The following is a 21,915-nucleotide window of genomic DNA, read 5'->3' as shown; positions in this document are numbered from 1 at the left end:
GATGAGGGGTGAGATCAGTGAAGCTGAGAAGCTGAGGGAGTAGATTCGAGGTTAGAAGGCGTGTGTGTGTGTTCACTTATTTATTTTTTAAATTCTTTTGAGGTAGGGTCTCCCTTTAGCCCAGGCTGACCTGGAATTCACTATGCAGTCTCAGGCTGGTCTCAAACTCATGGTCATCTTTTTACCGGAGCCTCCCAAGTGTTGGGATAAAAGGCGTGCACCACCATGCCCAGCTCAGTTACGTTCTTGTTGCTGGGATAATGCACCTGACCTGAAGTAGCTGAAGAAAGGAAAGGACTTTTGTTCCATTTACCATTTTGAGAGGAAGTCTCATGGCAGGAAGCTGGTCTCACATTAGCAGGGAGGAAGTAGAGAGAGTAGATTAATGCTCCTGTTCAGTTAGCTTTCCCCTTTTTCTTCAGTCTAGTGTCCCAGCCCATGGGATGGCACTGCATAGAATTAGGATTGGTTTTAATTTAAAAAAAAATTCTCTAATAGATAAGCCAAGAGATTTGTTTCCATGGTGATTCTAAATCCTGTCTAGTTGACACCAGAGTTTAACCATCACTCTGTGTGTGTGTGTTGCTGAAGATTGAAGTCCGGGTTTAATTATGCTAGGCAAATATTCTACCACAAAGCTGTATTCTCAGCCCAAATGGTACCATCACATTGTGCAGCATGTACATAGGGCCTGTGCCAAGATGGAACTAGAGTCGTCAGAAGTAGGTGGGCTATTTCTCAACACGGGCTGCTTGAAAACCACTGGGAAACTTATGAAAGGTAAGGAGGAGGACTACGAGGACGGGGCTTCATAGGTAGTCTGATATTTAGCCTAGTGTGGAATCTACTTAGTTTTGCTTATCTTGAGTTCTAGTATGCATGTTTGTGTGTGAGGTGATGTCCTACAGGTCTGAGAGTATGGTCAGTTTTCATCTTTTTTCCCTTACAGGCTAAATTATTGATCTGTCTGTAAGTTTCCTGCTTCTTTCTTCTGCTAGCTCTAATTAGTATTAAGCTACTATAGTAAACAAACAAACTGCAAACAAACTCCAGGTGTGTGCGCCCCCTTGTGCACTTATTAGTGTTCTTATTTTCAGTTACTGTACTTTTCAACTATAGGATTTCTTTTTTTTTTTTTAATATATTTTATTTAGTTACTTATTTGAGAGAGAGAAAGAGGGAAGGAGGGAGAGAGAGAGAATGGGTGCGCCAGGGCTTCCAGCCACTGCAAACAAACTCCAGATACATGCACCCCCTTGTGCATCTGGCTTACTTGGGTCCTGGGGAATTAAACTGGGATCCTTTGGCTTTACAGGCAAATGCTTTAACCACTAAGCCATCTCTCCAGCCCACAATATAGGATTTCTAATTATTTTTTCAAAAAAATATATCTTGGTTTTATTTGAGGGAGGGTCTCATTCTAGTCCAGAATGACCTGGAACTCATTCTGTAGTCCCAAGATGGCTTCAAAAAGCAATCCTCATACCTCTGCCTCTCGAGTTCTGGGGTAAAGGTGTCCACTACCATCCCTCCCTTCCTCCCTCCCTCCCCCTCCCTTCCTCTTCCCCCCTCCCCCCCGTCTCTCTGTTTGATTTTTTTTTTTTTTTTTTTTTTGAGGTAGGCTCTTACTCTAGCCCAGGCTGACCTGGTATTCACTATGTAGTCTCAGGCTGGCCTCATACTCATAAATTCATGGCAATCCTCCTACCTCTGTTTCCCAAGCGCTGGGATAAAAGGTGTGTACCACCACCCCCAGCTTGATTTTTTTTTTTTTTTAAGCAGGGCCTTGTATGTTACCCAGGCAGGCCTTGAGCTTGCAATCTTACCGTGTCTGCCTTCCCAATGCTGGGATTGCAGGTGTGTGCCTCCATGACTGGCTCTATTTGTTCATTTTTTTTTTATTATTATTCTTATGACTTCCTTCAATTTTTTTAGCAATGGCTCATTGAGTTCTTTGAACATATTTACAATGAAGTCTTTGTCTAGTAAGTCTAACATCTAGGCTTCCTCCAGGATAGTTTCTGTTGATTTCCCCATCCCCATATATGGGCTATTAGTCAATTTATGTGACTGAAATTTTGTTGTTGTTGTTAAAAAACACGTGTCTAAAACAATAGAATATGGATACTTTGGAAATTAGCTACCCTTTTTCTTTCTTTTCTTTTTTTTTTAATTAAAAATTTTTATTAACATTTTCCATGATTATAAAATATATCCCATGGTAATTCCCTCCCTCCCCACCCCCACACTTTCCCATTTGAAATTCCATTCTCCATCATCTTACCTCCCTCTTTTCTTTTCTTTAAAAAAATTTTTTTTTCCAAGGTAGTCTTATTCTAGCCCAGGCTGATTTGGAACTCACCCTGGAGTCCCACGCTCGCCTTGAGTACATGGTGATCCTCCTACCTCTGCATTACTACCTCTGCTGACCTTCTTACCTCTGTATCACTACATCTACAAGCCAGCACTGGGAGATTAAAGGTATGGGCCATCATGCCTGTCTTACTACCCTCTTTCTTAAGGTTTAGTGATACTTTTTGTTTTGTGAGATTCTGGCACAAATTCCATAAAGCTTGTTCTTTTTTCTGTGTAACCACTGAAATCTGCTTAGTTAGCTTAGTGGTCCACCGGTAATTGGATAAATGTCCTAAGTATCTTTTCTTTTTTTTTTTTTAAAGATTTTTAAAAAGTATTTTTATTTTTATTTATTTATTGGGGGAGGCACACCAGGCTTCTAGCAAATGAACTCCATATACATACACCCCCTTGTGCATCTGGCTTACATGGTTCGTGAGGAATTGAACCTCGGTCATGTGGCTTTGCCGGCAAGTGCCTTAACCACTAAGCCATTTCTCCAGCCCCTGAGTATCTTTTTTTCTTTTTTTAAGTATATTTATTTGGCAGGAGGGAGGGAGGGGCGGGGGAGAGAAAACCAGGACTAGAGCATGTATGGCCATGCCAAGGCTTCTTGCCACTACAAACAAACGCCAGACGCATGCCATTTTTTACATCTGGTTTATGTGGGTACTGGAGAATCTGTGGTTGGCAGCCTTTTTAAGCAAGTGCCATTAACTATAAAGCCATCTCCTCCCCAGCCCTTCTCGAGAATCTTGAACAATTAAGTGTTTCAACCTTTACTAAGAAGCAGTGTATATGTGTTTTGGCACTCCGTAAGTGCGTAAGGAGATTCCACATCTTAGCCCTCTGCTTCCTGCTTATAGAGAACTTCAAGGTCAGCCAGTGATAACATTTTCAGGAATAGTTGGGGGCTTTTTTTCTAAGCACTCTATGGATATCTTTTTCCCAATTTTTTTTTTTTTTTTGTCTTGCTTGCTCAATTTATTATTGCTTCTGCTACTGCCTACAGCTATGGCATTAAACAACTGTCTCTGACTTTTTTTTTTCGAAGTAGGGTCTCATACTAGCCCAGGCTGACCTAGAATTTACTATGTAGTCTCAGGGTAGCCTTGAACTCACAGCAATCCACCTACCTCTCTGCCTCCTGAGTTCTGGGATTAAAGGTGTGCGCCACCATGCCCGATTTACCTCTGACAATTTTTTTTGGGGGGGAGGTTTCAAGGAAGGGTCTCACTGTAGCCCAGGCTGACCTGGAACTCACTATGTAGTCTCAGGGTGGCCTCGAACTCACAGTGATCCATCTACCTCTGCCTCCTGAGTGCTGGGATTAAAGGCGTGTGTCACCACGCCTGGCTTCTCTGACAATTTTTAAGAAATGCCCTAGAATCTGGAAAAGATTATACTAAGTGAGGTAACCCAGGCCCAGAAAGCCAAGCGCCACATGTTCTCCCTCATATGTGGATCCTAGCTACAGATGATTAGGTTTCTGCGTGAGAAGATAAATACTTAGTAGCAGAGGCCAGTAAGTTTAAAAAGAGATATAAAGGGAAGAGAAAGGAAGGGAGGAGGGTACTTAATAGGTTGATATTGTATATATGTAAGTACAATGATTGAAATGGGGAGGTAATATGATGGAGAATGGAATTTCAAAGGGGAAAGTGCGGGGGGAGGAGGTATTACCATGGGATATTTTTTATAATTATGGAAAATGTTAATAAAAATTGTGAAAATAAAAAATAAATAAATTAAAAATTAAAAAAAGAGAAATGCCCTAGAGATAGGAGTATTCATATAGAGTGTGCTGTGATTAATTCAAATAAATATAAGCCCTGAGAATGGAGCTTTTCCAGTGAGCTGCTAGACAGGTTAAATAGTGACAAGTTTTTGAGGGCGCTGTTTTGTGAGGAGCTCCATGGGGAGTGCTCATGAGAGTATTGATTTTCAAGGCTTCCTCAGAGCTGTAGGAGAAAGCCGCAAATTAAAGTGCTGCCCAGCTCTCTCTGCTTGCTGAGAGACAGCCATTTTCCTTGAGTAAACATTCCTAGGATTCTTAGAAGCTTTTGGTTAATTTTCAGACTTCTGAAAAGTTGATCTTGACTATTTTGCCAATGTTCTTGTTACTTTTCTGGAGCGCAGACTTGTGGAAGTTCTTAGTTGGAGGGTTTCCTCCCGGTCCTTACATCTAAGTAGTATAAAGGGCTCATGCATTACAGTGTAGCACATTTGTTTAGTCCACTGACCACTCCAGCTTACTATAATTCTGATTGCTTTAAAAAAAAATTTTTTTGTTTATTTATTTGAGAGCGACAGACAGAGAGAGAAAGAGGGGGAGAGAGAGAGAATAGGCACGCCAAGTCCTCCAGCCACTGCAAATGGAACTCCAGACGCGTGCGCCCCCTTGTGCATCTGGCTAACGTGGGTCCTGAGGAATCGAGCCTCAAACCGGGGTCCTTAGGCTTCACAGGCAAGCGCTTAACCGCTAAGCCATCTCTCCAGCCCCTGATTGGTTTTAAATTTTCTCTATACTGTGGCTAAGCTGATTAGTATTTCCTCAGTGTGTGTTCGTGTTTTTTCCACTTTGAGGCTTTCTTAAAGTTAGGTTCTTTACTCAAAACACTTCTGTCCCTCCCCTCCATCATGGGACTGCTCCTTATCCTCTCAGTTATTCGGATGCCATTTCCTTCTCACTGCCCTTACTAAGGCTATGGATGTGATTTTTCCTTGCAATTTCCATGTGTCTTTGTCCATACCTTTTGTATGACCTTTTTGTTACTTCATCTTGGTACTGTGAATGGTTTCTTGTCTTCCCCCATGTTAATTCTTGGCAGGCAAATTGTTTATATGTTTAGTAAGGTGTTTTGTTTTTTTTTTTTTTTCAAGGTAGAGTCTCATTCTAGCCCAGGCTGACCTGAAATCCACTCTATAGTCTCAGGTTGGCCTCGAACTCGCCGCAGTCCTCCTACTTCTGCCTCCTGAGTACTGGGATTAAAGGCATGTGCCACCACGCCCGGCTTAGTAAGTGTTTAATTGAAATGTAGGAGTAAGATTTCATGGTTAGAACATTCCACATTTAAGGTGTTGATACTAGGGATTAGATTTTATTTATTCACTACTGGATTGAAGGAAGTCTATGCTAGAAAAGTTATATATGCTACATCATATAATACTCGGAAAGGTACAAGGAGATGAGCTCATCAGACTATTTAATATTGCCTACGGAAATTACAACAGTGGTTTCTGGTAAACAATTTTAGCCCAGTTTAAAAAAAAACTTATTTATTTGTGCGTGTGTCAGAGAGAAAGAGAATATAGGCATGTCAGGATCTCTGACTGCTGCAAACAAACTCCAGCTGCTTTGTCCATCTGCCTTTATGTGGCTACTGGGGAATCAAACCTGGGTCAGCAGATAATATAAGCAAGTGCCTTTAACAGCTGAGCATCCCCCCATCCCAAATTTTCTTTCTAATTAGATTTGAAATGGCTCTGATAGGGCAATTGCAGAGAAAATATGTGCATAATCTGTGTGCTTGTGAAAGACTTACAAGTAATATCAGACAGTCTTAGAATTGCTTCATTTGTGCACATGTGGCTCTTTGTTCAGAGCCAAATCCACCGTCTGGGAAGCAGCATGGCATAGAATCAGACCTGGCATCAAACTTGCCTAGTGTTGGTACATTAAGCAAGTTATCCTTTCTGAGTCTCGGTTTCCTCACACCTAAAATTTTTCTTGGGTGGAAAAAATGTTCCTTTTCCTTCCCTTCTTTTCTCCCTTCCTATGCTAGGAATTTAATCTGGTGTCGTGGGGCATGCTAGGCATGTACTCTTATCACTGAGCTGTATTCTGAGCCTACCTTGTTATTTCATGCAGCAAGCATAAGTGATTTAAAAAAACACTAAGGTTTTGATTTCTACCTTAATGTGAGTATGAATTGAGAGACAGATGAAGTAGACTGATCAATAAAGAGAGTGGGTTAGATGAGCAGGAGTCAAAGGAAATAGCCAGATGGTGAACTTTATATTTCTCCTTTTCCTAAACAGAGTGAAATAATGTAACACTGGAACCCAGAAGAATGGATTGGTGGTTCTGGGAAGTGTTAGCTCCCTAGGCTTTTAATGAGGAAGTTTTTTGGTTTCTTAAATTTTATTTATTTATTTATTTGAGAGAGTGAGAGAGAAAGAGAAGGGTATGCCAGGGCCTCCAGCCATCGCAAACACACTTCAGATGTGTGTGCCACCTTTGTGCATCAGGCTTACGTGGGTCCTGGGGAATTGAACTGAGGTCCTTTGGCTTTGAAGGCAAACGCCTTAACCACTAAGCCACCTCTCCAGCCCACAGTGAGGAAGGTTTTTTTTTTTTTTTTTTTTTTAATTTAAGAGTGACAGACAGACAGAGAAAGAGGCAGATAGAGAGAGAGAGAGAGAATGGGTGCGCCAGGGCTTCCAGCCACTGCAGATGAACTCCAGACGTGTGTGCCCCCTTGTGCATCTGGCTAACGTGGGTCTTGGGAAATTAAGCCTCAAACTGGGGTCCTTAGGCTTCACAGGTAAGTGCTTAACTGCTAAGCCATCTCTCCAGCCCCCAGTGAGGAAGTTTTAATGTGACCATTCAGTGTTCTTTCTTTCTTTGTTTCCCTTAATTTTGGTTTTTCAAGGTAGGATCTTGCTGTAGCCCAGGATGACCTGTAATTCACTGTGTAGTGTCAGGCTGGCCTCAAACTCACAGCAACCCTCCTACTGTTAGTATCATAACAGTTAAAATATTTATTTAAATACTTTATTGTCTGCAGGGCTCTTTTTTCCCAAAATCATTGAAAAATCATTTTTGCCCTGCTGTGAATTATTTTTTTCAAGGTAGAGTCTCACTCTAGTTCATGCTGATCTGGAATTCACTATATAGTCTCAGGGTGGCCTCAAATTCATAGTGATCCTCCTACCTCTGCCTCCCAAGTGCTGGATTAAAGGTGTGCAGCACCATGCCCAGCTCCTGCTGTGAATTTTGTAATTATTTTGTTGATTCAAAAAAGTGGGCTGGAGAGATGGCTTAGCAGTTAAGGTGCTTGCCTGTGAAGCCTGAGGACCCAGGTTCCAACATAGGCCAGATACATAAAGTGGTGCATGTGTCTGGAGTTCAATTGCAGTGGCTAGAGGCCCTGGCATGCCCATTCTCTCTCACTTTGCCTATTTCTCTCTCAAATAAATAAATTAAATTAAAAAAAAAGAAATTGTGGGGCTGGAGAGATGGCTTAGCAGTTAAGCACTTGCCTGTGAAGACTAAGGACCCCGGTTCGAGGCTCAATTCCCCAGGGCCCACCTCAGCCAGATGCACAAGGGGGCGCACGCGTCTGGAGTTTATTTGCAGTGGCTGGAGGCCCTGGCGTGCCCATTCTCTCTCTCTCTCCCCCTCCCTCTTTCTCTGTCACTCTCAAATAAATGAAAATTTTAAAAAAATTAAAAAAAAAAGAAATTGTGTGAGGAGGATGTTTGAAATTACAAAAATTTTCATTGCTTCCAGATTATTTTGTTTCTGAGAACTTGTAGTTCCTCGTTTCATTTTTGCTGTTTATTTGTTGAGTACTTGTTTTGTTTCAGATGACTTTATAGGTGTTTCAAGAAGATTTAGGAAATGATGTTTGACTAGTTGCTATTCGCCTATAAATTCCTGGCTTTATGTTTACCCTGTATTCACATGCCCACAACATGCTTGATGATGATGGCTTTTCACTTGGGCTTAAAGATTATAGTATGAGCTAACCACAGTGTTCTGTGGAAGTGGACAGGGCAAGTGCTTTGAGGTTTCACAAAGGCAACAGTTGCCGTGTGGCTGGAGGATGTGAGAAGAGCAGCTGGGGTAGGCTTTCTCAAGGAGGTGTGTACTTAGGTGAGCAAGGCACAAGGAGAGGCAGGGACGGAGGTGCTGGTGGGGGGTGGGAGTGGTCCTCAGATCAGGCTTTATGGGAAATAAAGACAGGACCAGGAGGGGCCAGTGTGTGAGGGGCGCCCTTGCACATGTGATCTGTGTGACAGAACCTGCAGGCGTTTCCCTTTTCCTCTCTTTCTGGTCCTTCCGTCTTTCATAATTCCCACTCTTATTGCTGTGAAAGAGTGATTATTATCTTTGTTTTGGTGGAGTGGAGATCTAAGAATCAGTGATTTATCTTGTACCAGATGACTAAGAGGAAACCTGACTGCATATTCCGAATTACATTGCACATATTATTGTCCATTCTCCTCTCGATTCAATTCTAAAATGTATGAAGTTGGTAGAAAAGGTGTAAACTTGAGTTACCCAGTGAAAATACAGTTTGAGTAAAATTTCTTTCTTTGTGCTCCTTGCATGGGTTTCAACAGATTATAAACTTGAGCTTAGAAATAGAGAGGAGGAATAGATCAACCAACAGTGACTTTCCTGACAATGTTACAACGTGGTCAATTGAACTTTTTATTTTGTTTTATTTCATTTTAGTTTTTTTTTTTAAGGTAAACTTTATTTATTTATTTATTTGAAAGAGAGAGAGATACAAAAATAGGCAGGGAGAGACAGAGAATGGGTATGCCAGGGCCTCCAGCCACTGCAAACAAATTCTAGATGCACAAGGGGCTTACATGGATCCTAGGGAACTGAACCTGGGTCCTTTGGCTTTGCAGGAAAATGCCTTAATCATTAAGCCATCTCTCCAGCCCCTCACTTTGTTTTTTTATTATGAAAAATTTTATACGTGTCTAGGAGTCTGTAGTACTCTTCACTTAGTTTACTAAATGATGAATATAGGTCAGTGAAGAAATCAAGAAGGAAATCAAAGAATTCATAGAATCAAATGATAATGAGAACACAAAATATGAAAACCTTTGGGACACAATGAAGGCTGTCCTAAGAGGGAAATTTATACCTTTAAGTGCCTATATAAAGAAATTAGAAAGGTTGCAAGTAAACAATGCTTCGCCTTAAGGCCTTGGAAAAAGAAGAACAAGGCAAACCAAAAATCAGTAGACAGGAAGAAATAATAAAGATTAGGGCAGAAATTAATGAAATAGAAACCAAAGAAACAATCCAAACAATCAGTGAAACAAAGAGTTGGTTCTTTGAAAGGATAAGCAAGATTGATAAACCCTTAGAAAATCTGACCAAAAAAAAAAAGAGAGAAGAGACACAAATTAATAAAATTAGAGATGAAAAAGGCACCATCATAACAGATACCAGAGAAATCTAAAAATTCATAGGGACATACTATAAGAATATATAATCCACTAAGTTTAAAAATCTGAAAGAAATGGATGATTTCTTTGACTTATATGACCTACCAAAATTAAATCAAGAGGAGATCAACCACTTAAATAGACCTATAACAAGTATGGAGATCCAAGCAGTTATAAATAATCTCCCAGTTTAAAAAAGTCCAGGCCCAGATGGATTCGTAAGTGAATTTTACCAGACCTTCATGGAAGAACTAGTGCCAATGCTTCTCAAACTTTTCCACAAAATAGAACAAGAAAGACTCCTACCAAACTCCTTCTACGAAGCCAGCATCACTCTGTTACCAAAACCAAAGATAGAACAAAAAAAAAAGAAAATTACAGACCAATTTCCCTCATGAACATAGATGCAAAAATTCTCAACAAAATATTGGCAAACAGAATACAAGAATATATCAGCAAGATCATTCACCCCAACCAAGTAGGTTTTATTCCAGAGATGCAGGATGATCCAACATATGTAAATCAATAAATGTAATACATTATATTAATGGACTGAAGGACAAAAGTCACATGATCACCTCAGTCGATACTGAAAAGGCATTTGACAGATCCCTTATCCCTACATGATAAAAGTCGTACAGAAATAGGTAATTTAGCATTCTGGTTTCATAGATGACCCTTCCCACATACTGGCATTCCAGTGTTTTTAAAACAAGTAAATTTCATTTAAATTGAACTTTTAAAAATGCTTAAGGGCTGGAGAGATGGCTTAGCGGTTAAGCGCTTGCCTGTGAAGCCTAAGGACCCCGGTTCGAGGCTCGGTTACCCAGGCCCCACGTTAGCCAGATGCACAAGGGGGCGCACGCGTCTGGAGTTCATTTGCAGAGGCTGGAAGCCCTGGCGCGCCCATTCTCTCTCTCTCTCTCTCCCTCTATCTGTCTTTCTCTCTGTGTCTGTCGCTCTCAAATAAATAAATAAATAAATAAAGTTTTTTTAAAAAAAATGCTTAAGTGTGGCCTGGAGAGATGACTCAGCAGTTAAAGTTGCTTGTTTCCAAAGCCTGATGCCCTTGGTTCAATTCCCTAGTACCTACATAAATCCAGATGCACAAAGTGGTACATGAGTCTGAAGTTTGTTTGAAGTGGTCCTGGTGTGCCCATCTTCTCTTTCTCCTTGCAAATAAATGATAAAAATAACAAACAAAAAAAATGTTTAAGTGTTAGCATGCGCTTTTGTTTCTGTTTGTGTCCTGGACATTAGATCCAGTTCTTGGTGTTCGATCAGCTCTTTTTCTTCATGACCGTGCAGCTTATTAAAGTCTTCATGAGGAAGCTAGGTCCCAGCTGACTTTCAGAGATTGTCAGTTGTGTATTTCATGGTGCTAGCCTCCAAAGTGCAGCCAGGAAAAAGTTCCAATCTGATCATGAGTCAACATATGGTAGTCATTGCGATCATGAGTTCATCTGGGTCAGAGGTGAAGATTCTGTTGGATGGCAAAGCAGTTACTCAGAATTAACCTTGGGACCGTTATCCATTGGCAAGTTCATTCGTATGATAATTATTTTTCTTCTGCTTAAAAGCTAGAAGCAAGTGGAGAAGCAGGCTACAGACCGGAGTTTATATGACAGCAGCGTTGGGCTGGCCATTACTGTTTGCCAGATTGATGGGCATGGTGAATGGGAACAGGAGATTCACGATTGACCAGGGGAAGGAGTGAATGATTAACAAAGGAAAGTGGGGTTTTGGGAATGGTGTCATTGTATTTTTACATTGTATTGGGACATTATGTGGTGTCTTGGAGTGTGAGGTCTTTCCTGCAGGCGGGTGTGCTTCTGAGTGCGTGTGTCAAAGCCTGTATGTGTACAGAGTGGTGCAGGACAGAGTGTGTTCCCAAGTGTGTGTGTGTGTGCGTGCTGGGGTCTGTGTGTGTACAGTCTTACAGAACATGTTGAATGTGCTTAGGAGTATGTGCGCTGCGGCCTCTGTGTGTGCAGCGTTACAGGAAATGGTGAATGTGCTCATGAGTGTGTGTGCTGGGGCCTGTGTATGTGCAAAATATCACACGGTATGTACAAAGTGTTGAGCATGGCCTTGATGACCACCACTGTCCTCTGTATCCCTGTTTTTTTCTTTTTTTAATTTTTTTTTGGTTTATTTTATTCGAAAGTGACAGAGAGAAAGAGAAAGAGGCAGTTAGAAAGAGAGAGAATGGGCACGCCAGGGCCTCCAGCCACTGTACACGAACTCCAGACATGTGTGCCCCCTTGTGCATCTGCTTAATGGGTCCTGGGGAATCGAGCATCAAACCAGGGTCCTTAGGCTTCACAAGCAAGCGCTTAACCGCTAAGGCATCTCTCCAGCCCCCCTGTTTGTTTTTTGAAGCAAGGTTTTATCCTGGCCCAAGCTGACCCGAAACTTGTTCTGTAGCTGAAGCTGGCCTCAAGGTCACTATAATCCTCCTGTGCTACCCTCCTGAGTGTTGGGATTAAAGGCCTGCACCACCATGCCCAGCCTGATACTAGCTATTTATTTATTTGTTTGTTTATGTATATATTTTTGTTTTCTGTTATTCAAGGTAGGTTCTGTAGCCAAGCCTGACCTGGAATTCACTATATAATATCAAGGTGGCCTTGAACTCACAACAGTCCTCCTACCTCTGCCTCCCAAGTGCTGGGATTAAAGTCGTGTGCCACCACACCTGGCAATTTATATCTATATGTATCTATCTCTTTCTTTATCTCTATCTAGCTAGCTATATAATTTTTGGTTGTTGTTATTGTTTTTGACATAGAGTCTTGCTGTAATCTGGGCTGACTTGGAATTCACTATGTAGTCTCAGGGTGGTCTCAAACTCATAGCAATCCTCCTACCTCTGCCTCCCAAGTGCTAGATTAAAGGTGTGCACCACACCCGGCTCATTTATTTTTTTTAATATTTATTTTTGTTTATTTATTTGAGAGGGGGAGGAGAAAGAGAGAAAGAGGCTAATAGAGAAAATGGGTGCGCTAAGGCCTCCAGCCTCTGCAAGCGAACTCTAGATGCATGTGCCACTTTGTACATCTGACTTACATGGGTCCTGGGGAATTGAACCAGTGTCCTTTTGCTTGGCAGGCAAACGCCTTATCTGCTAAGCCATCTCTCCAGCCCTATTTATATTACTATTAAAGGTTGTACTCATATGTCCTTGCCCCTGCTCCCTTTACTTGAGGGCCCTCCTCAGCAGGGTTATTGGTAGTCACTGTGAGGCCATGAAGGCCTTAGTCTTTCTGTGTGGCAGGCACTCTGTCTCAGGGTATTTTTACCCTCTCCGTGGCTCTTACAGTCTTTCTGCCTCCTCCTCCACAGCTATACTGGATTTGATTAGCAGTACTACTTTGGAAATTTTGCAAAGATGAGGGAGTGAGGGTATAACTTGGTGGTGAAATACTTGCCTTGCATGTGTGAGGCCTTGCAGTTCATACTAAACACTACAAAATGAATAAGAAAGAAAGAGAAAAAAAAAATCACAAAGACCCAAGTCTAGAAGGATAATGGTATTCCTCCGTTCTTTCTAAACCACTATTTCTGGAAGACTGTTTCATTTGGCTTGCTGGGACAGAGCAGCTCTATTAATAGTATTTTCTCAGATAAGTTTATTACAGTATCTCAGTGGTTTTACTTTCCCTTGAAGATAAAAATGAGACTAAACATTCCAGTGTTCTTTTCTTTTTTCTTTTTTCAATTTTTTTGTTCATTTATTTATTTGTTTATTTATTTATTTGAGATTGACAGACACAGAAATAAAGAGGCAGAGAGAGAGAGAATGGGTGTGCCAGGGCCTCCAGCCACTGCAAACAAACTCCAGTTGTTTGCGCCCCTTGTGCATCTGGCTAACGTGGGTCCTGGGGAATCGAGTCTCGAACCAGGGTCCTTAGGCTTCACAGGCACTTAACCACTAAGCCATCTCTCCAGCCCATTCTTTTCTTTTCAGATTTTTTTTTTGTTCATTTATTTATTTATTTGAGAGCGACAGATACAGAGAGACAGAGAGAAAGAGAGAGAGAATGGGCTTTTTTTCAATCTGTATTCTTGATTCCTGGAAGCAGATTGGGAGCCATAAAGGTGCAGGACTGTCATTTACTGTAATGTTGGGGTGCTTACTCAGTAAGCAGTCTTTTCCCTTAGCTTCTGCTCTCCTTTCAGTTGTTTCTCTTTTTCTTTAAGGCCAGCTATAGAAGTTGGAACTTCTGTCTTGGAGCTGGCCATAAGGAAATTCCTTGCCTTATCTATCTTTCCTGATAGATCACAGGGCTTCACTTCAGGGGGCCTGTCCTATACACACACTGGGGGAAGGCAGGTTGCAGAGAGAGGCCAGCGAGATCTGGTTGGGCTTTGCTGTGTTCCCAGCTTGCTGGTAGCATTACAGTATGCTGTTTCTGTCTAACCATATTTTTACAAGCTAACCATGCTTCAGTCATGCCCATACTACAAAGTGTTCATGAGGACCCAAAAGACCTGTGTTCAGAGTTTCCAGGTAGTGGAACTCTTGGAGGCTTCCAGATAGCTGAAGAGAAGGCCGGAGAGCTCCTCACCCCCTCCAGCACACCTTGCCTTTGTATCTGTTTGTGTGTTATCCTTTATGATAAACCAGTGAATGTGCTCCCCACGTTCTGAGTCTTCACAGAAAACTAACCACAGTGGAGATGGAGTGAGGATGTAGGAACTTGGATTTATAGCTTGATCAGAAGGACAGGTGAGCAGTTTGTAACTGGCTTCTGCAGGGGGACAGTCTGGCCAGAATGAGGCCAAACTTGACCTGTGTGGGACCTGAAGCACAGGGGGACACAGTATCACAGCTGAACTAGGGGCATCGAGTGAGCTAGTGCCTTCTGCAGAAGCAGTGGCGTATTTGGTGGAAGAGCCACAAGTGGGACCAGAGGGATCTATGTCATGAGAGTATTAAGAGAAACTGAGTTTGAATAGACTTTTCTGTCAGCATGCTCAGAACTGGGTGTCTTATTGGGAAATTGGTAGCAATATAACTTAATTGTTAGTTTTCAAGGTAGGGTCTTGCTCTAGCCCATACTGACCTGGAATTTCCTATGTAGTCTCAGGCTGGCCTCGAACTCACAGTGATCCTCCTACCTCAGCCTCCCAAGTGTTGGGATTAAAGGCATGAGCCCATTCCTGGCTGCCATATAAATTTTGAGAGGCAAATACATTGTGGTCCTGCTGTCAAAAAGTTAGCCTTTTGTTTTTGTCTATTTGGCTTTTCTCCTTGGGGATGGAATCCAGGGCTTTGTGCATGCCAGGTACACACTCTACCACTGAGCCAAATCCTCAGCCTCTAATTGGCTTCTGAGTTGCTTCTGAGGTAAGCTTTGAAAGACATTGTAGGCTGGAAAGATGGCTTAGTGGTTAAGGCACTTGCCTGCAAAAGCCAAAGGATCTAGGTTTGAATCTCCAAGACCCACGTAATCCAGATGCACACGTGGTGCATGCATCTAGAGTTTTTCTGCAGTGGCTGGAGGCCTTGGTGCCTCCATTCTCTCTATCTTTCAAATAAATAAATTTAAAAAAAGAAGTTGAGCTCTTTGTCACCTACTGAATTTAGACAGGAACCAGAAGTTAGCAAGTCAGGGCTGGAAAGATTGCTCAGTGGTTAAAGCTGCTTGTTTGCAAAGCCTGCTGGCTCAGGTTTAATCCCCCAGTACCCACGTAAAGCCAGATACACAAAGTGGCACATACATCTGGAGTTGTTATGCAGTTGAAAGCAGTCATAGGGCACCCATCTCTCTCTTTTTCTCTACCAAATAAGTCAACAAATAAAATGTTTTTTTTTTTATTTTTGAGAGAAAATTGGCATGCCAGGGCCTCAGCCATTGAAATAGAACTCCAGACGCTTGTGCCACCTAGTGGGCGTGTGCAACCTTGCGCGTGCCTCACCTTTGTGCATCTGACTTATATGGGATCTGGAGAGTTGAACAAGGGTCCTTAGGCTTCACAGACAAGCACTTTAGCAGCTACGCCATCACTCTAGCCCTCAGTAAATAATTTCACTGTCTGCTCACCATGGTTCCGTGAAGTCAGAGAATCACCAGTAAGTGCTTTGATCAGAAGAAAACAAAAGTGATGTAGGATTTAAATCATAGGATGGAGGGACTGAGGGCCACTCAAGAGATCCAAACAGCCTGGGGGTTGGAGCTGACAGGATGGAGACCTCACACTGATGCTCCCATGTCCTCCCTCCCCACCTCCTGATGGGGTCTATGCCAACGTGGTATTGGATCTGGTCAGCATGATCCCCTCTCTGTGAGCCACAAACTACTGTTGTTGAAGGTCCACCAGGTGGAGATTTCAGTGGGACGTGAGAGGCAGGTGAGGTCCACGGAGCCATGGCAATTGTGGATGTGGTGGCTTGAATGGGGGGCTGTGTCCCAGGCCCTGTGGACAAATAGGAAAGGAATGGCTAAGAGTGGGTATGGAGCCTCAGGCAGGCTGTTCCCTCGGGGATCCCTGCCAGCTCTCAGGGGCACAGTGAGCTGTTTGAGGACTCCAAGGACCCACTGCAGAGGATAGGTCTCTTCCCATTCATATGTTTAGTGCATCTAAGAGACTTCATGTATGTAAGTGCAAGCGTGGATGTGCCACAGAATGCATGTGGATGTCAGAGGATACCTTCTGTGTCTGTCTTCCCCTTCCAGCTAATGGAGGGTCCCCTGTTCTCTGCTCTCTTTTGTACATTCCAGGGATGTCTCCCATCTCAGCCTCCCTCCTCTCCATAGGCACACTGGGATCACAGAGTCCTACCAGTTTGTGGTTTTTATAGGGGGCCTGGGGATTTTATCATGGATACTTGGGGACTCATGCCAAGTGATTTATCCACTGACAGCTCAGACCTGTATGTTTTCCTGTAAATGATTATCTCGAAGGATAGGCCTGCATATCACTCTGACCCCAGGTCACCCCTCTGTGAACCTTGGGTGTCTGTGCAGTTAAAATATTTTTAAAACAGGGCTGGAGAGTTGGCTTAGTGGTTAAGCTCTTGCCTGTGAAGCCTAAGGACCCCAGTTCGAGGCTCAGTTCCTTAGGACCCACAAGCCAGATGCACAAGGTGGCACATGCATCTATCTGGAGTTCTTTTGCAGTGGCTGGAGGCCCTGGCATGCCCATTCTCTCCCTCCCTCCCCCCCCACCCCTCTCTGTCACTCTTTTTCAAGGTATGGTCTCACTTTAGCTCAGGCTGACCTGGAATTCACTCTGTATTCTCAGGTGGCATGGAACTCATGGCAATCCTCCTACCTCTGCCTCCCGAGTGCTGGGATTAAAGGTGTGCACCACCACCCTTGGCTTTTTTTGTTATTGTTTTTTTTTTTAATTTTTATTAACATTTTCCATGATTATAAAATATATCCCATGGTAATTCCCTCCCTCCCCACCCTATTGTTTGTTTTTGAGGTAGGGTTTCACTCTAGCCCAGGCTGATCTGGAATCCATTATGTAATCTCCCGGTGGCCTTGAACTCACGATGATCCTCCTGCTTCTGCTTCTGCCTTTGCTGCCTGAGTACTAGGATTAAAGATGTTTGACACCATGTCTGACTTTGTTTTGTTTTATTTATTTTTTTATTGACAGCTTTCATAATTATAGACAATAAACCATAGTAATCCCCTTTCCCCACTTTTCCCTTCACAAACTCCATTCTCCATCATATCCCCTCCCCCTCTCAATCAGTCTTTTATTTTGATGTCATCATCTTTTCCTCCTATTATGATGGTCTTGTGTAGGTAATGTCAGATACTGCAAGGTCATGGATATCCAGGCCATTTTGTGTCTGGAAGAGTGCATTGTAAGGAGTCCTATCCTTCTTTTGGCTCTTACATTCTTTTTTTGGGGGGGTGGGTTTCAAGGTAGGGTTTCACTTTAGCTCAGGCTGACCTGGTATTCACTATGTATTCTAAGGGTGGCCCAAAATTCATGGCAATCCTCCTACCTCTGCCTCACGAGTGCTGGGATTAAAGGCGTGCACCACCATGCTTGGCAGCTCTTACATCCTTTCTGCCACCTCTTCCTCAATGGATCCTGAACCATAGAAGGTATGATAGAGATGTTTCAGTGCTGAGTACTCCTCTGTCACTTTTTCTCAGCATTATGGTGCCTTTTGAGTCATCCCAGAGGACACCACCATCTGAAAAGAGAAGCTTATGTAACCAAAAGTGAGAGTAGTATTAATATATGGATACGAATATCAAGAGTGCTTACCAAAGTTGGGTATGGTGGCACACATCTTTAATCTTGGCACTCTGGAGGCAGAGGTGGGAGGATCACCATGAGTTCGAGGCAACCCTGAGACTATATAGTGAAACCCAGGTCAGCTTGAGTAGAGTGAGACCCTATATTATTTTTTCTTTGGTTTTTCAAGGTAGGGTCTCACTCTAGCTCAGGCTGACCTAGAATTCACTGTGTAGTCTCAGGGTAGCCTTGAACTTATGGCAATCCTCCTACCTCTGCCTCCCAAGTGCTGGGATTAAAGGCATGTGGCACCATGCCCAGCTATTATTATTTGGTTACAGAATTTAATTGGTGCTGTTTGCAAGAACATGGGTAGGAAGTTATTTACTGAAACATGAGCAACTTGCCAGATGACTCCTCTTTCCCCAGCAACCATTACTTGCCAATAGCTCCTCTGTCAATAGGCAGGGATAGCAGTTTCATGAGTCCCTCTCCCCTAATCCATGATGGAATCTTTTTTTTTTTTCCTCCTGAGATAGGGTCTCACTCTAGCCCAGGCCAACCTGGAATTTACTATGTAGTCTCAGGGTGTCCTGGAACTCAAGGTGATCCTCCTACCTCTGCCTCCTAAGTGCTGAGATTAAAGGTGTGCACCATCACACCTGGCTTTTCTTGTTTTGTTTTGGTTTGATTTTTCGAGGTAGGGTCTTGCTGTAGCCTAGGCTTACCTGAAATTCACTGTATTCTCAGGGTGGCCTCAAACTCATGGTGATCCTCCTGCCTCAGCCTCTCTAGTGCTGGGATTAAAGGTGTGCCCCACTATGCCATGATGGAATCTTGTGTAGGAAACTAAAGCTGCCCTGAGTTCATGAATGTAATAGCCAGGTTGTATCCAGAAATGTGTATGCTTATGGATCTATGTGTGTGTATGTGTGGAGGCCAGAGGTTGACATCCAGTGTCTTTGTTGACCCCTCTGCTTTTCATTTTACTGAGGCAGGATCTCTCACTTGCACCCAGAGTTTGTCAATTCAGCTAGGGTATCTAAGCCAGCTTACTCCAGACATCCCCTGTCTCTGCCTGTCATACTCATCCACCATTTATTTATGTGGGTACTGGGGATCCAAATTCTGGTCCTCACCTTTGTGTGGCAAGCACTTTATCCAGTGAGCCATCTCCCCAGCCCCCGTGATAACCTTTGATGGGCAAAAATTATTTATTGAAGTCCAATTTACTTATTTTTTTCTCTGTCACTGTTACTTGAGTTGTTGTGTCTAAGAAACTATTGCATGCATACCACACACATACATAAAAGAAAGACTGTTCTTATTTCAAATCACGATTTATCTTCTCCCACTTAGAAAAACAGCATACATCCATTATAGCGTATTTGTAAAATAGAGACACAAGCTAGAGCATGAACATTTACAATCGCAGGGATGTCTGATGCCAGCTTGTTGTTTGGTCCTTTGGTTCTTGTGTGAGTTGTGCATTTACATATATATAATCTCTGTGGCACCTTGTCCTCTCACCTGTGACAAGGTGTGCTCACCTGTAGTGACCAGGGGGGAATGTCCCATGTTCTTATCTATTTCTCTTGTTTTTGTTTTTTGAGGTAGGGTTTCACTAGTCCAGGCTGGAATTCACTGTGTAGTCTCAGGGCGTCCTCAAACTCACAGCGATCCTCCTATCTTTGCCTCCTGAGTACTGGGATTAAAGGCTTTGCACCACCACGCTCAGCTCTGAGACCAAACACTTCATGGTCTCTTAGACCTCCTCAGGAAGAGCTATTAAGCACTGATCCATCATTCTAGCCCTCTTGAGAGAGAAAACTGCAGAGAGAGGGGGAATGGGTGCACCAGAGGCTCTAGCCACTGCAAACACACTCCAGACACATGCACCACCTTGTGCTTCTGGCTTACATGGTGTTGCAGTCAGGTCCGCATCGCTGGTAGAAATCACCCAAACAAGAGCAGCTTGTGGGGAAAAAAGATTATTTTGGCTTACAGGCTCAAGGGGAAGCTCCATGATGGCAGGGGAAAACGATGGCATGAGCAGAGGGTGGACATCACCCCCTGGCCAACATAAGGTGGACCATAGCAACAGGAGAATGTGCCAAACACTGGCAAGGGGACACTGGCCATAACATCCATAATCCTGCCCCAACAATACACTGCCTCCAGGAAGCGTTAATTTCCAATTGCCATCAGCTGGGGAACCTAGCATCCAGAACACCTAAGTTTATGGGGGACACCTGACTCAAACCACCACACATGGGTACTGGAGAATCAAATATGGGTCCTTAGGCTTTGCAGGCAAGCTCCTTAGCCACTAAGCAACCCCTCCAGCCCTCTCGTCTACTTATTTGATATCTTGCAGGTTTATTTCCTCCGTGCTTAAAATGATCACAATATGTCCAGATTAGGCCAATTGTCCTTTGTTTTGGTTGAGAATGACTCAGCTCTCTAGACTGGTGCCTTTTCCTAGTTTAGGAAGAATTCCCCCACCCCTTGTAAAACAGTTTTAGGTTTGTTTTTTTTTTTTAATTATTTGTTGATTATTTTTTATGTGAAGGGGGAGGCCATTCCAGGTCCTCTAGCCACTGCAAATGAACTCCAGACACATGCACCTCCTTATACATCTGGCTTTTTGTGGGTACTGGGGAATTGAACCTGGGTCCTTAGTCTTCTCAGGCAAGCGTCTTAACTGCTAAACCATCTGTTTAGCCCAACAGTTTTAGTTTCATCAGCCAAAATGTTATTCCTCTAGGATTGAATCTTAATTCTCTGGATTTTTTTGGTTTGTTTGTTTGTTGTGGGGTTTGTTTTTTTTTTTTCTGTATTACTCTGTTTTCTTGCCATTGTTTTTCTTCCCACACATCCCTCGTAAATTGGATCCTGGAATAAGATCTTAAATGTGTCTTCTATATAATGGATACAGTTTTATGTGTAGACTTTTATATGCTGTATCGCTACAAATTATCTTAATTAATGCTTTTTTATTTTAGTCTTTTTTTATTAAGCCCATCTTTTAATCTCAAACTATTCATGCTTCTTGATTGAAGCCTTGTGCAAGGCCCAACATAATAGTATATATTCAGATAAAAAGAATTGAGTACATGAGTTAAAAAAAAAAAAAAGAACAAAACAGATTTTGGTTGGTGTATCCTACTGAGACTATTAAAATATTTTTCTAGTTATGTATTCTTTTGCAGAAAACAGCTGTATTGAGGTGTGATTTTAATACTACAGAAATCATCCATTGTAAGAGCATAATTGAGTGAATTCTATTAGATTTAATGGAGTTGGGCCACTCTGACAATAGTCTCATTTCAGAGCATTTTCAGTTCCTATTTGCTTCTGCACTCTGCTTTCTGTCTCTGTAAACTTTCCTGTGTGGACATTTTGCATCAATGGATTTCTTTTTTGAGACAGGATTTCATATAGCCCATGCTAGGCTCAAATTCTCCATGTAGATGAGAATGAGCTTGAACTTCTGATCCTCCTGCTGATTTCCTAGTGCTGAGATTATAGACATGCACTATCATGCTGGGCTTCTGTGTGTGTGCGTGTGTGTGTGTGTGTGTGTGTGTGGAGGTCAGAAGTCAATGTTGGTTTCTTTCTCAATCATTCTCCACCTTATTTATTGAGTCAGAGTCCCTCTCTGGAACCCAGAGCTTGCTGAATTTAACTAGCCAGCTTGTTTTGGGGATCTTCTGTCTCTCCCTCCCCAGAGCTGAAATTACAGGCAGGCTGATATGCCTGCCCTGCATTTATGGGGTGCTAGGGTCTGAACAGATTCTTATACTTGGGTGGCATGTACTTTACTGACTGAGCCATTTCCTCACCCCTATGGGTGTTTTTTTTTTTTTTTTTTTTTCTTCAGGCTGACCTGGAATTCACTATGTAGTCTCAGGGTGGCCTCAGGCTCAATCCTCCTACCTCTACCTCCCAAAGTTTTACTGTGTTTTGGGGCAGGGTCTCACTCTAGAACAGACTGACCTGGATGGAACTCACTCTATAATCTGGGCCTCTAATACATGGTAATCCTCTTACCTTAGTTTGTCAAATGTGGGGGTTAAAGTCATGAGCCAGCTGCCTCCCCTTTGGTGTTTTGTTTTCCCCGTGAGATAGATGACCTGGAACTCACTCTGG

The 21,915-nt window shown here is 42.7% G+C and overlaps 1 protein-coding gene across 4 annotated transcripts in view; it reads left to right on the top strand.

The window, feature by feature from the left end:
- Nucleotides 1–21,915, top strand: part of Tpst1 (tyrosylprotein sulfotransferase 1) — a 102,622-nt gene that overhangs the window by 19,695 nt on the left and 61,012 nt on the right. The window contains exon 1 of one of the 4 annotated variants that reach the window (XM_045143373.1): nucleotides 2,461–2,481. The exons of the other annotated variants lie outside the window; for them this stretch is intronic. The gene's annotated coding sequence lies outside the window, so the exon portion shown is untranslated. Of the gene's footprint in view, nucleotides 1–2,460; nucleotides 2,482–21,915 lie in introns of those variants that run through there. 4 annotated transcript variants of the gene reach the window in all.

This window comes from Jaculus jaculus, chromosome 2, assembly GCF_020740685.1.
Source record: "Jaculus jaculus isolate mJacJac1 chromosome 2, mJacJac1.mat.Y.cur, whole genome shotgun sequence".
Taxonomy (NCBI): Eukaryota; Metazoa; Chordata; class Mammalia; order Rodentia; family Dipodidae; genus Jaculus; species Jaculus jaculus.
This window is presented reverse-complemented; position numbering and strand designations above follow the sequence as displayed.